General features: G+C 38.2%; 1 pseudogene; it reads left to right on the top strand.

Moving 5' to 3' along the window:
• Positions 1 to 9,122: 9,122 nt before the first annotated feature.
• LOC116145650 lies at positions 9,123 to 11,664 on the top strand (annotated as a pseudogene).
• Positions 11,665 to 13,052: the final 1,388 nt, after the last annotated feature.

The raw sequence follows: 13,052 nt of genomic DNA on the forward strand, positions 1-13,052 counted from the left end.
TAAAGAGGTATAGGGATGCAATATATAACGTACAGCCCATCTCAGAATATGGCGATTTTACGTTCAACCAAACCATTCTTGCTGTGGTGTCTTTAGACAAGAAAAACGATGGTGAATCCCTTTTTCATCACAAAGACTGCGAAAACTAGAGTTATCAGATTTCGACCACCATCACTCTGAAAGATCTTGAGTGTCATACCAAATGGATTTTCAAAAAAGCCATAAAACGAGTGAAACAAGAAAAGACTGAATTTTATGTGGCATAAATCCATGAATATGGGTACAATCATCCATAAACATAACATAACACTGTTAAACTTCTCACAGATCACTCCAACAGATAACAGCACAACAATTCAACACAAATCAATAACGATTGAGAAACAATTAATTGGAATATCCTCTATATTGATAGGTAAAGATCGAACAACAATTCAATTGAGACAATAGGAATTCACCCATGAAAGTCAAATTAACCCAGCATTTCGAGAGAGTAGAACCTCTTTTACAATTTCCCTCTAAAATGTTTCTTGCATTAAAATTCATATTTCCCCATTTATACCCAAATGTCACACCCAATTCAGGCTAATGCCATGTGGATAACTGCCTCCCACTTGCAACCCGCACGCGTGGTGTTCTTCTATGCCTTTGGTGTGCTCCTTCTACGCCTTTTGTAAATGTGTGTTGGGCGCCTATCAATTCAACCCAACCCAACACCCCCTCCCCAAGAGATTCACCTTATCCTAAGGTGAAAATGAGGAAATTATGATTAATGGTATCAAAAGGGTCCCAGGCAGCTTTATAGGAAGGAAGATCTTCCAATGGATTAGCACTTTGGTGAACCATCCAACAAGGTGCGGACAGATTGCATTGATGCGGGCTGGACCATAAGTTCTAATTCTTAGTGAGACACACAAGAAGAGGTTGGACAGGAATTGAATGATGAAGGCTTTTTTTCAACTGAGTCATATGGAAGACCGGATGGATTCTTGTTGGATTCGGCAAGGCCAAGCGATACGCAAAATGCACCAACTTTGGCTAACATTCAAATGGCCCGTAGATACGAGGGCTAAGTTTTCATTAAGTTGTGAGCAAGGACCTGAATTTATACGGCTATAGTTTTAAGGAAACAAAGTCACCTGGTTCAAGGAAACATCGCGACGAAGAGTATTAGCAGAGGCCTCATTTGATCTTGGGCGACAGTTAGATTGGATTTCAGCTCTTCTAACAAGGCATTGCGGTCAGAATCTGTTGATTAACTTAATCCACCAAGGAATGGAACTAGTAAACTTCAAGAGTGTGGGAGGGGTACACGTCCATAAAGAGCTTGGAAATGAGACATCTGGTCGAGTTGTGGTAGGAAATGTTAAACCAGAATTTTGCCAATGAATCCATTCGGCCATTGCTTCGGTTTGTTGCTTGTGAAACACCAAATATGTTTCAATGTAGCGTATTAACACTGTTTGTCCATTAGTGTGGGGGGTACCCGGAACTGAATTTGAGGGTAATGCCTACAAAACGAAAAAGTTCTGCCCAAAAGGTACTCAAAAAAAGGCGATCCCGATCTAAAACTATTGACTTTGGAAAACCATGCAATCAAACCACTTCTATCACAAAAAGGGCAGCCACTTCTTTGGCGTTATACAGGTCGCAGAGCTACAAAAAATAACTATACTTAGTCAAACGATCCACAACCACCAATATAGTGTCAACCCCAAAACTCTTAGGAATGCCGCTAATGAAATCCATGGTGAGGTTGTTGAAGGCCAAATCAGGGATTAGCAAGGGCTGCAATAAACCTGCAAGCATAGTTGTCAAATTGTGTATTATATCGTGTATAGAAAACCTAATTTTTCGAATCGTGTATCCCGTATCGTATCGTATGATACGTCTTTTAAAAAAAATTAATATCATCCCCAAGATTAATTAACGAATTTTGTGATATTATTGGCTTTAAATTATGGTATTACATAATCAAAATTAAGAATCTATATCATTTCCTCTCAATCATTCATGTCTCCACTTATGTTATTATTATCATGCAAAATGGGCAATACATCTTCCTCTTCACTTTCTCCATGCAAAATAGGTAAATTTGGGTAAGTTTTAGTGAACCGGATTGGGTGACCTGGATTTGACCCAAAAAAAATTTAGGCCTTCGACCCAAATTAATAAAGTCATATCGATATTTTTAAGGATACGAATAGATACGTATCGTATCGTAGGATATATATCAACGTATCGAAAGGTTTATAATACACTCTCTGATATGTATCGTTGGCAACTTGTATCGAATCATATCGTAAGATACGTATCGTATATTGTAGGATACTAATAACCATGCCTGCAAGTTTCAGGCATAAATGTTTGTTTTGTTAGCAGACTCCACAAGCATTTGCAAAATTCTTGATATCCTATTTGATGCCTTCCCAAAAAACAACACCTGCAATTCTTTTATAGGTCTGAAAGAATCCCAAATGGCCGCCGCTTGGGGTGCTATGGAATTCCTCTAACAGATGAGGTATAAACTTGGAGGTTTTTGGGAGGACAAGTCTGCTCTTATATAGAAGACAGCCACGGTGGAGCTTATAGTAGGGTTTGGAGTCAGGCTACAGAATGAGGTCTTGAATGATTACCTTAAGTTTGTCATCATGTAAGGCTTCAGTGGACAAGTCTTCATACCCCTGGTAAGTGGCAGCAGATAGAGCATGAAGTTCATGATGTTCCTAGTCTGATTCGCTTGGAAAGTGCATCAGTACCTTGTTGGAGCTTCTAGAGTTGTACCGAATGTCAAATTGGCACCCTAGCAACTTGGAAATCCATATATGCTGCTTTGGAGTCATTGACCTCTGTTTCAACAAAAATTGTAAACTCTTTTGATTAGTCTTAATGATAAATTTCCGCCCAAACAAATAGTGACTCCATTTGTGTACGACAAAAACAATGGCCATCAATTCCTTTTCATACACTGATTTTTGTCTGGAGGAAGAAGAAAAGGCTTTAATTAGGAATGCAATAGGTCGTCCTTATTGCATCAAAACAACATCCATGCCCATGCCCAAAGCATCTATCTGCACCTCAAAAGTTTCAGCAAAATGTGGGGTGGCTAAAACCGGAATGGAAACCATGGCTCTCTGTAAATTTTCAAAATCCCACTATGCCTCTGAAGACCACTTGAAGGAATCTTTCTTCAGAAGTTGTGTTAACGGATGAGCTATCTGGCCATAATTCTTAATGAATTTGCGGTAATATCCGGTAAGGCCTAAGAAGCCATGTAAACTTTTCACTATGGTTGGAATGGGCCAAGACAACATACACTCAATCTTAGCAGGGTCAACTTCCACCCCATTTGCTGATATGATGTGCCCTAAATACTCTAGTTTTGCTTGTGCAAATTGACACTTCTTTTTATTAACCAATAGCCGGTGCGTCTGAAGTATTTCAAAAACCTGGCGTAGATGCATCAAGTGAACAATTATGTCAGTACTGTATATTAAGATATCATCAAAAAATACCAGTATAAATTTGCGGAGGTGAGGCCTAAAAATTTTGTTCATCAACGCTTGAAACATTGAGGGGGGCGTTTATTAAACCAAAAAGCATCACTAAGAATTTCTAATGCCTGTTGTGAGTTCGGAAGGCCATTTTAGGAACATCTTTAGTGCGAACCCTGATCTGACGGTACTCAGATTTGAGGTCCAATTTAGAGAATATGGCGGTGCCCCTTGGTTCATCAAGCAACTCGTCTATGGTTAGGATGGGGGACTTGTCTGGTATAGTGATGTCGTTTAATGCCCAATAATCCACATAGAATCGCCAACTGCCGTCTTTTTTCCAAACCAGTAGCACCGGACTGGAAACCAAGCTAATACTTGGCTGAATTATTCCCGCGGCCAAAATTTCACCAACAAGCTTCTTAATTTTGTTCTTTTGAGTATAAGAGTATCTGTAGGGCCTGATATTTGGCACCTGATATCCATCATTTAGGGTGATTGAATGATCCTGTCTACGGTGAGGGGGAAGACCTGCCAGTTGATCAAAAAGTAGGGCAAAATCAGTCAACAAGGAAACCACTCTCGGGTCTAAAAAAGTTACCTCAACTTGCTCCTTTTGGACAAAGGAGCAGAATTCAATCATGAAACTGTGACCTTCCTGTTGGATAGATTTCAACATGGCCTTCAGAGACACCACTGTTTTCACTAAAGAGGGCTCTCCCTGTAGGATCACCGGTTTCCCTTCCACCTCAAATTTCATCGTCAGACACTTCCAATTAACACATACATCACCTAACGAACTCAACCACATCACCCCGAGAACCACATCAACCCCTTCTAAGTCAAAGGGAAACAAATCTTGCAGCACCGTGAGCCCTTGCATCTCTATCTTAACCCCTTTACAGATCCCTATACTGTGCACCGTAAAGCCATTTCCCACCATTACACCGAAGGCTTTCGTTTCACTCAACAACATCCTAATGCACATACATCACCTAATGAACTCAACCACATCACCCCGAGAACCACATCAACCCCTTCTAAGTCAAAGGGAAACAAATCTTGTAGCACCGTGAGCCCTTGTATCTCTATCTTAACCCCTTTACAGATCCCTATACTGTGCACCGTAAAGCCATTTCCCACCATTATACCGAAGGCTTTCGTTTCACTCAACAACAATCCTAATCTTTGGACTAAGTCATGAGAGATGAAGTTATGGGAAGCCCTACTGTTAACCATCACTATTACTTCTACCCCATTAATAGTTCCCCAAAGCTTCAATGTATTTGTTGAGGTCAAACCCATGATGAAATGCATGGATAGAGCCATAGAATCTTCTTCAGAGTTGATTTCTTCTTCAACCTTCACTGTTGACTTAGCTTCCATGACTTCCTTATCTTTATCCGTGACTAACAAGATTTGTAGAGCTCGATTTTTACATTGATGTGCTGGCCCAAACCTCTCATCACACTTGTAACAAAGTCCTCTCTCTCTTTTGTACTGGATCTCTGCATCAGATAGTCGCCAAAAGGAAGAAGGCTGAGAGCTCACCGACGTTGACTCAAAGAGCTTGCCCCCTTTTTTCATTTTTCATTTGGGAAGGAAGTGCATGATCTGGACTCCTACCTGTGTTAAATCCCCACTCAATTTTAAGAGTTTCTGGACCTGGTGTTATTCTGCTATAGGCCTCCTTTCTATTGACCCATTGGGTTCAGCCCAATTTCAGCCTTGTTTTATCCATGACCCACTTTTTTTCCTCAATTTTGTGGGCCTAGTCCATAAGTTCGAATGGACTATTTGGCCTTGCTATCTTTAATTCAGCTTTTATTTCTTCTTTCAGCCCACTAATAAATGTACCCATCAGCAATTCTTCTTCAACGTTGTGCATAGGCGCTATAACAACTCAAATTGTTCCCTATACTCAGGCACGATGGTCGTTTGCTTCAGCGTCACCAGTGATTCAAATGTCAAGCCCTTGTACGATGGCCTGAATCTCTTTGTCATTGCCTTCTTGAAAGAGCGCCAATCTGTAAATGGAATGCGAGACTCAACCCACTGGAACCAATTCAGTGGTCGCCCTTCCATGCACATCGTCACTGCGTTAAGCTTTTCTCTTTCGTCAAACTTATTCACCTGGAAGTATCGGTCGACCCTGACGATCCAACTGTGAGGGTCCTCACCGTTAAACACTGGAAGCTCCAACTTCCGCACCCTCCGATCGTCTCCTCCACTCTCGATGGATCGTGATTGATTCCAACTTCTGCAACCGTTTTCTGCACGAATTTCCAACGACTCAATCTTCTCCTTGCCTCGATTCATGCTCCCTTCCCTCTCGTCTCTCAATCGAATCCATTCCCTTAACTCTAACAGATAATCCTTGATATTGCTGACATCTTCTTTTACACTATTAACATCCTCTTTAACACTCCCTATCTCTCTCTTGATCCCATCCATTCTCCTATTCACCATTACCTACACCAAGACCCTTTAGTTGGCTTTGATACCAAATTTGATGGGAACCTGGTGTAAACTACTCATAGATCACTCCAACAGATTCAACAACACAACAATTCAACACAAATCAATAACGATTGAGAAAAAATTAATTGGAATATTCCTTTATATTGATAGGTTAAGATCGAACAAACAATTCAATTGGAAACAATAAGGAATTCACCCATGAAAGTAAAATTAACCTAGCATTTTGAGAAGTTGAGAACTTCCTTTACAATTTCCATCTAAAATGTTTCTTGCCCACTTGAAATTCATATTTCCCCATTTATACCCCAACGTCACACCTAATTCATGCCAATGCCACGTGGATAGCTGCCCTCCCACTTGCAACCCGCACGCTGTGTGCTTATTCTATGCCTTTGGTGTGCTCCTTTTACGCCTTTTGTAAATGTGTGCTAGGGTCCTATCAATTCCTATGAAGAATAGATATGATTTTGCTTAAGGGCCATCGTCCTTAGACATTTTTGCTTGATACTGGCAACAATTTCTTGGTAGTAAATGAGAAATGAGTAATATTACACTTACAAAGAAATTTTACAAAGATCTCCATACAAAGTGATGTGGCAAAAAATGAATGGAAGAGTGAATTTAATGAGTTTGTTTCACTCTTCCATTCATTTTTTGCCACATCACTTTGTTTGGAAATCTTTGTAAGATTTCTTTGTAAGTATAGTATTATTGATGAGAAATTACCAAAACCTTGAACGATGTTAGAGAACATTCAATATTCATAGACTCCGTATGTTGGAGAAATCTATTCCAACGATGTTTGAGTTTGTGCGGGAGCATCAATATGTTTCTTCTTAATACCATTAACCACATCCGTAGAGACTCTGTCTAGAGATTTGACCAACCTTTAGTTTCTACAATATCAGCTTCTTGAAACACTGCCATTTGTATTCACCTTCACCCAAAGTGAATGAATAGGTTTCCATAAAACAAGTATTCTTTTTGAATTTCTAGGTGCAACAACATAATTGGGATCCTGTGGAAAAAGAGAAACAAGAAATATAATCAATCTTTCAGTTAAAAAAAGTAACAGCAGAGAAATCAGAACCAGTGATGCAAACACAAAAATATCCTTTTGAAACTTACTGCATCCACCAGAAAGCATTGTGAGATTTGTGAGTAGACATGGGTTCCTATATCATAGTGGATATTGTCAATCTATCCATAGTTTTGATCAATTTCTATAAGCTCATTCCTGAAGTAATTAATGATACTAAGAGATAAATACAATTTTAACTTCCAGGATTGAGAAAATAACTTTAGCAGTAGAAAACCAAAAGGAGGTTTCATGAATTCCTGAGTTCGAGTCTCACAGGCGTTAATAGGGATGACCATTGAGAAGTTTATCGGATGTCAACTTCAAGATCCTAAAGAATTAGTTGAGATATGCACAAATTGACCCAGAACCTCCGATAAAAAAATAAAAATAAAAAATATTCTGCAGGTTCTAAAGTCTTACATGCCATCAATTAAAGGAGGGAGGCCCAAGGCTTAAAGTAGTTATTTCTTAGCACACCCCACTACTTAACTAAGCACACTTTTTATTACAAAATTGGTTATCAAAATATAGTGGGAGAAATATAAGCTACCCTCAAGGTTTACAAATTATACATTAGATGACAATCCACATCTGATTGTAACAGACCCTCAAATTTTGAAAAATGTATCAATGATAATCCTCCTTTAAAAACCCTCAAAGTTTAAAACCTCCATCACTCATACCCCTTTGCCTAACTAAGTATATTGCCATTAGTTTACAAAACACTTTCTTATAAGAAGTTATTATTTTACCCTTAAAGCACGTTACTATTTTACCCATCTAACACTAACACAACATAATGGAGTTAAGGTAGAAGGGTATTAATGATACATTTTCCAACTTTGAGGTTGTTACAAAAAGTGCGAAAGTTATTAATCAAATGATAACTTAAAAACTTTATGGATAGTCTTAAAACTCTCCCAAAACCCCTAAAGGGTGATTAAATAATGAAAATCCCTCTAAAACTTCTAGAACAACAAAATTTATCATACTGTTAAGTCTTAGTTGTCAAAATAAAAGGTGAGAGGGTATGTTGGTAAATATACTTTACTCATAATAATGTAAACTCTAACGCTACTAACCGTTGGGAATTTTATGATCCAAAGAAACCTCAGAAGAAGACTTCTTTAAGTAAGAGTAATATAGGTTTACAATCCAATCTCACAATCTTCTCTCACAACCTCCGACGTGGTAGCTCGTAATTGGTCAGTTCGCAAAGGGTCAGCTTGCTGCTAGGTTTACTACACATTTACGAGCTGACCAATTACGAGTTGTCACGTCGAGATTGTGAGATTGGGTTGTGGACCTAGTATTACTGATTAAGTAATATCTTGGGGGTCAATTAATTCTTCTTTTCACACAAAAACATGATGGCCAATTCCCTAATCCACTAAGCTTTTAAAAAATTTAAACACCTCTATACTTTTGAAAATATTGCTGACAACTCCTCCGTTAAATTACTAGTTATTTACTTAAATTATATGAATTTTAAGTGAATAATAATGTTATATTTATTAAACTAAATAAGGGTATTCTTTAGATTTTTGAGAAATGAGGTGTTTAGAATAATTGGGCTGTTTGTAATCAAGACATTATGTATTTTTTTTAATTATTTCATGGATTTATTTTTGCAAAATTTTAACCTTTACCTCTAGGATTAATTATAATTATAGGCCGAAATTTTTTTCCCACCCTAGGTTTAGTGAAACTGGAGTGGGAAACGAAATTCGCCAAACCTAGTGTGGAAATATGTAATTCAGCCTTATTTTTGTTTTACAAAGTACAAACTTCATCAGGGATTTAATTGATATATTTAAAACCTTTCGGACATGACATTTTTATCATACTGTCCTAAATTACCAAGCACGTATTTAAGCTTCATCATCCAAAACCCTTGTCACTAAAACTACACCCGCGAGGGGCACAGAGTTCCTACGAAAGCTTCAGTCTTTCTTCTCATTAACGCTAAACCCAACAAAAAACTCCAAGGTCAGATACTGCATATTCATTTCATCCAGCTTAGTTTCTCCTTTTGTTGCTTTTTTGTATATTTGGTCACAGTAGTTATGACCCATTTGCAGAAACTTGGAACAACATCTATTCTCAAATGGTTCTTTAATTTAGTTGAAAACTTCATTTCCGTATCAAAGACACCATTTTGGCCATCTGAGAACTGTTACAGTGCTCAAAACTCTAGACTTTATGGAAGAGAAAGAGGGGTTGGAATGCATATTGAAAATAAAGTTAGCATTTCACCAGCTAGTAGCGATTCTAAATATTTGGTAAGCATATTCTGCTGCTTGGAAGGCAGCTCAAGCTGCATTGTTCGAGTATTGCACTTGACTAGTAATTTACAGTTCCTGGATGCTGAGAATATGAGCAAAAACTCACCTTATTTTGTTGAAAATCTGTTAAAATCGGTGGAGAAGGAATGGATTTGAAGGAATTATTCTTCGGTTTTGCGGTATCATCCTATTAATGAATTTGAGCCTTTCTTTGAGAGTGTAGGATTGAAACCTAGCGAGTATAGTCCTTTTCTTCCGCGCAATTTGATGTTCTTGAGTGATGATGATTTGTTGCTAGAGAACTATATGTTTTGTGTAATTATGGTTTTGAGAGAAAAAACATGGGGAAGATCTATAAGGAGGCAAGGGAATTTTTCAATATGATTTTGGAGTTCTGTCATCGAAGCTTCAAGCTTATGAGACTGGGCCTTAGTCAGAGTATTATTGGTAAAGTTATTGTATGTAGTCCTTATATCTTGATTGGGGATGTAAATATGGAGTTTGTTAAGGTGTAGAGACGTTGAAGAGTATAGGGGTCAAATTCAGTTTGACTGAGAAGCACTCGATGGAACAGAATTCTTATAATTGGAGTAAGATGCTTAGGCTTTTAAGCTTTTTTAGCGAGATGGGATTGAGTGAGGAGCATTAGGTAAATTAATCCGGCGACATCCAGGACTGCTTTTGGAGGGTTCGGGGGATGGAGCACTTACTCTGATAGGACTTTTATTAAAATTTGGGTATACTCTGGATGAAGTTCGTTTGATGTTTCTGCAGTCCCGAAAAATTCCAGTGGGAAGATTTTTCACACCGTTTTGGCCATCTGGGTCTGTTTACATTGCTCAAAACTCTAGACTTGGAAGAAAAAGAGGGTTGAGAATGCAAATATTGAAAATAAAGTTAGAATTTCACCAGCTAGTAGTGATTCTAATTATGTTAGTAAACTATCTTCTGCTGCTTGGAAGCAGCTCAAGCTGCATTGTTGAGTATTTGCACTTGACTAGGAATTTACAGTTTGGATGCTGAGAATATGAGCAAAAACTCACCTTTTTGTTTGAAAACTATTAAAATGGTGGAGAGGATTGATTTGAAGGAATTATTCTTCGGTTTTTGCGGATAATCCTATTAATGAATTTGAGCCTTTCTTTGAGAGTTAGGATTGAAACTAGGAGGTATAGTCCTTTTCTTCCCGCAATTTGATTCTTGAGTGATGATGATTTGTTGCTAGAGAACTATTATGTTTTGTGTAATTATGTGTTGAGAGAAAAAAACATGGGAAGATCTATAAGGAGGCAAGGGACATTTTTCAATATGATTTTGGGTTCTGTATCGAAGCTTCAGCTTGAGAAACTGGGGCTTAGTCAGAGTATTATTGGTAAAGTTATCGTCTATAGTCCTTATATCTTGATTGGGGATGTAAATATGGAGTTTGTTAAGGTGTAGAGACATTGAAGAGTATAGGGGTTAAATTCAGTTTGATGAGGAGCACTCGATGGACCAGAATTCTTATAATTGAAGTAAAATGCTTAGGCTTTTAAGCTTATTTAGCGAGATGGGATTGTGTGGAGCAGTAGGTAAATTAATCCGGCGACATCCGGACTGCTCTTGGAGGGTTAGGGGATGGAGCACTTGCTCTGATAGGACTTTTATTAAAATTTGGGTCTACTCTGGAGAAGTTCGTTTGACTTTACTGCAGTCCCCACAAATTCCAGTGGGAAGATTTTTTACAAACTTGAAGGAATGCTTTAAGTTCTTTTTGAGATGACATGGAGATGGATGGATTGGTAAGATTTTCCGATCTCATTCCAGTTGTGGGGTACATGTACTTTAAGAGAACTAGTTGCATTTTGGCCATTTGAAGTGTGGGAAGAAGCGACTTCGTGAATACACCAGGGGGATCCAACAATCTGAAAAATGTGTTAGGGGTTCAAAAGTAACGATTACGAGGTAAGAGACAGAGAAAGATCTCTAATGGGAAGACTAAGTTCTTGGAGGATTTGGGATTAATACGAATCCAAATGAAGCGGAAAGAGCATTGAAGTTCTTCGAGGCAGAGGAGAGGAGCTTCAGGAGAGATTTGATTTGATTGTGAATGCTGGCTTAGATAGAAAGGATGTTTCTGATGATTAGATTGTCACCTGAAATTCTTAGCCGGAAAAAGAATGTCATTGAAGCGAAAATCGATTTTCTTGTGCATGATTTGGGTCATCCCATATCATTTTATTGTCATTCCCAACATATTAAACTATTCAATGCAGAGGAAAGCTTAGCTATCATGTATAATTGGCTCACAGAACAAGGAAAGGCAGTACCATGTTTGCCTTGAGTACTCTCATGCATGCTCAGATAACACATTCATGAAGTGTTTTGTAAATCAGCTTCCGGAAGGCCCTCGTGTTTGGCAGGATTTGAAGAAACAATTTATTCTGAGCAGTAGAAGTCTGTTCTTTTAGTTTGTACTTCCTGGGGTTCTTCCATTCAATGATCCATGTAATTGCTGACAAGATACGTGATTTTGTGCTCTTCAAGCTGAGAGATTCATCAAACTGTTATTGTCCATGACAAATGCTAAAGCTGATTTTCTGTAAGTAGCCTAAGTGTAACTGTGAGAAACAGATCAGTACTGAATTATTACTAAGGTTTAGGAACATCTCATCAATCTAGCAGCAGTTGCTTGTACATTCTCTTAACTGTTGTTTAAGATAGGTATTACAGAGTTCAATAGATGACCACATTTCTTCTCTTTGTCTCATCATTAGACGCCCAAATTGCTTCCACGTCTCACAAACAGGTCGATTAACTTGTCTCATCGCCTCTTATGAAACTTTCATTTGGTTGTTACGATTCACAACTAACAGTTATTTCCATGAAGAGTAGATATGATTTTGCTTAAGGGCCATCATCCCTGGACATTTTTGCTTGATAATAACAACAATTTCCGGGTAGTAAATGAGAAATTACCAAAAGCCTGAACGATATTGGAGAACATTCAATATTCATAGACTCCGTATGTTGGAGAAATCTATTCCAACGATGTTTGAGCTGTGCGGGAGCATCGTATGTTTCTTCTTAATACCATTAACCACATGCCTACAGGCACTTTCTATCTGGAGATTTGACCAACCTTCAGTTTTTGCAGTATCAACTTCTTGAAACACTGCCATTTGTGTACCTTGACCCAAGGTGAACGAACAGGTTGCCATAAAACAAGTTTATTTTTATTATTTTTTTTGAATTTCCAGGTGCGACAACATTATTGGGATCCTATGGAAAAAGAGAAACAGCAATGTAATCATCTTTCAGTTAATAAAGTACAGCAGAGAAATCAGAACCAGTGATACAAACACAAAAATATCCTTTTGAAACTTACTGCATCCACCAGATAGCATTGTGAGATTTGCGAGTAGACATGGGTTCCTATATCATAGTGGATTTGTCAATCCCTCCATAGTTTGATCAATTTCTGGAAGCCCATCCCTGAAGTAATTAATGATACTTTCAGGGTTTAGAAAATAATTTCGGTGGTTCTAAATCTAAAGTCTTACTGCATCGCCATCAATTTAAGGGAGGGATGGCCCAAAGCTTATAAGAGTAACAATACACTCACAAACACCCTCATAACTTTCTCAAAACGTAACATGTCAGTTCACAATTCGTCAGTTCACATGGATCCTGTCTATCCAATAATGGGTCTCGTCTATCAAATCAATCACA

This window comes from Pistacia vera, unplaced genomic scaffold (assembly GCF_008641045.1).
Source record: "Pistacia vera cultivar Batoury unplaced genomic scaffold, PisVer_v2 Contig464, whole genome shotgun sequence".
NCBI classification, from domain to species: domain Eukaryota; kingdom Viridiplantae; phylum Streptophyta; class Magnoliopsida; order Sapindales; family Anacardiaceae; genus Pistacia; species Pistacia vera.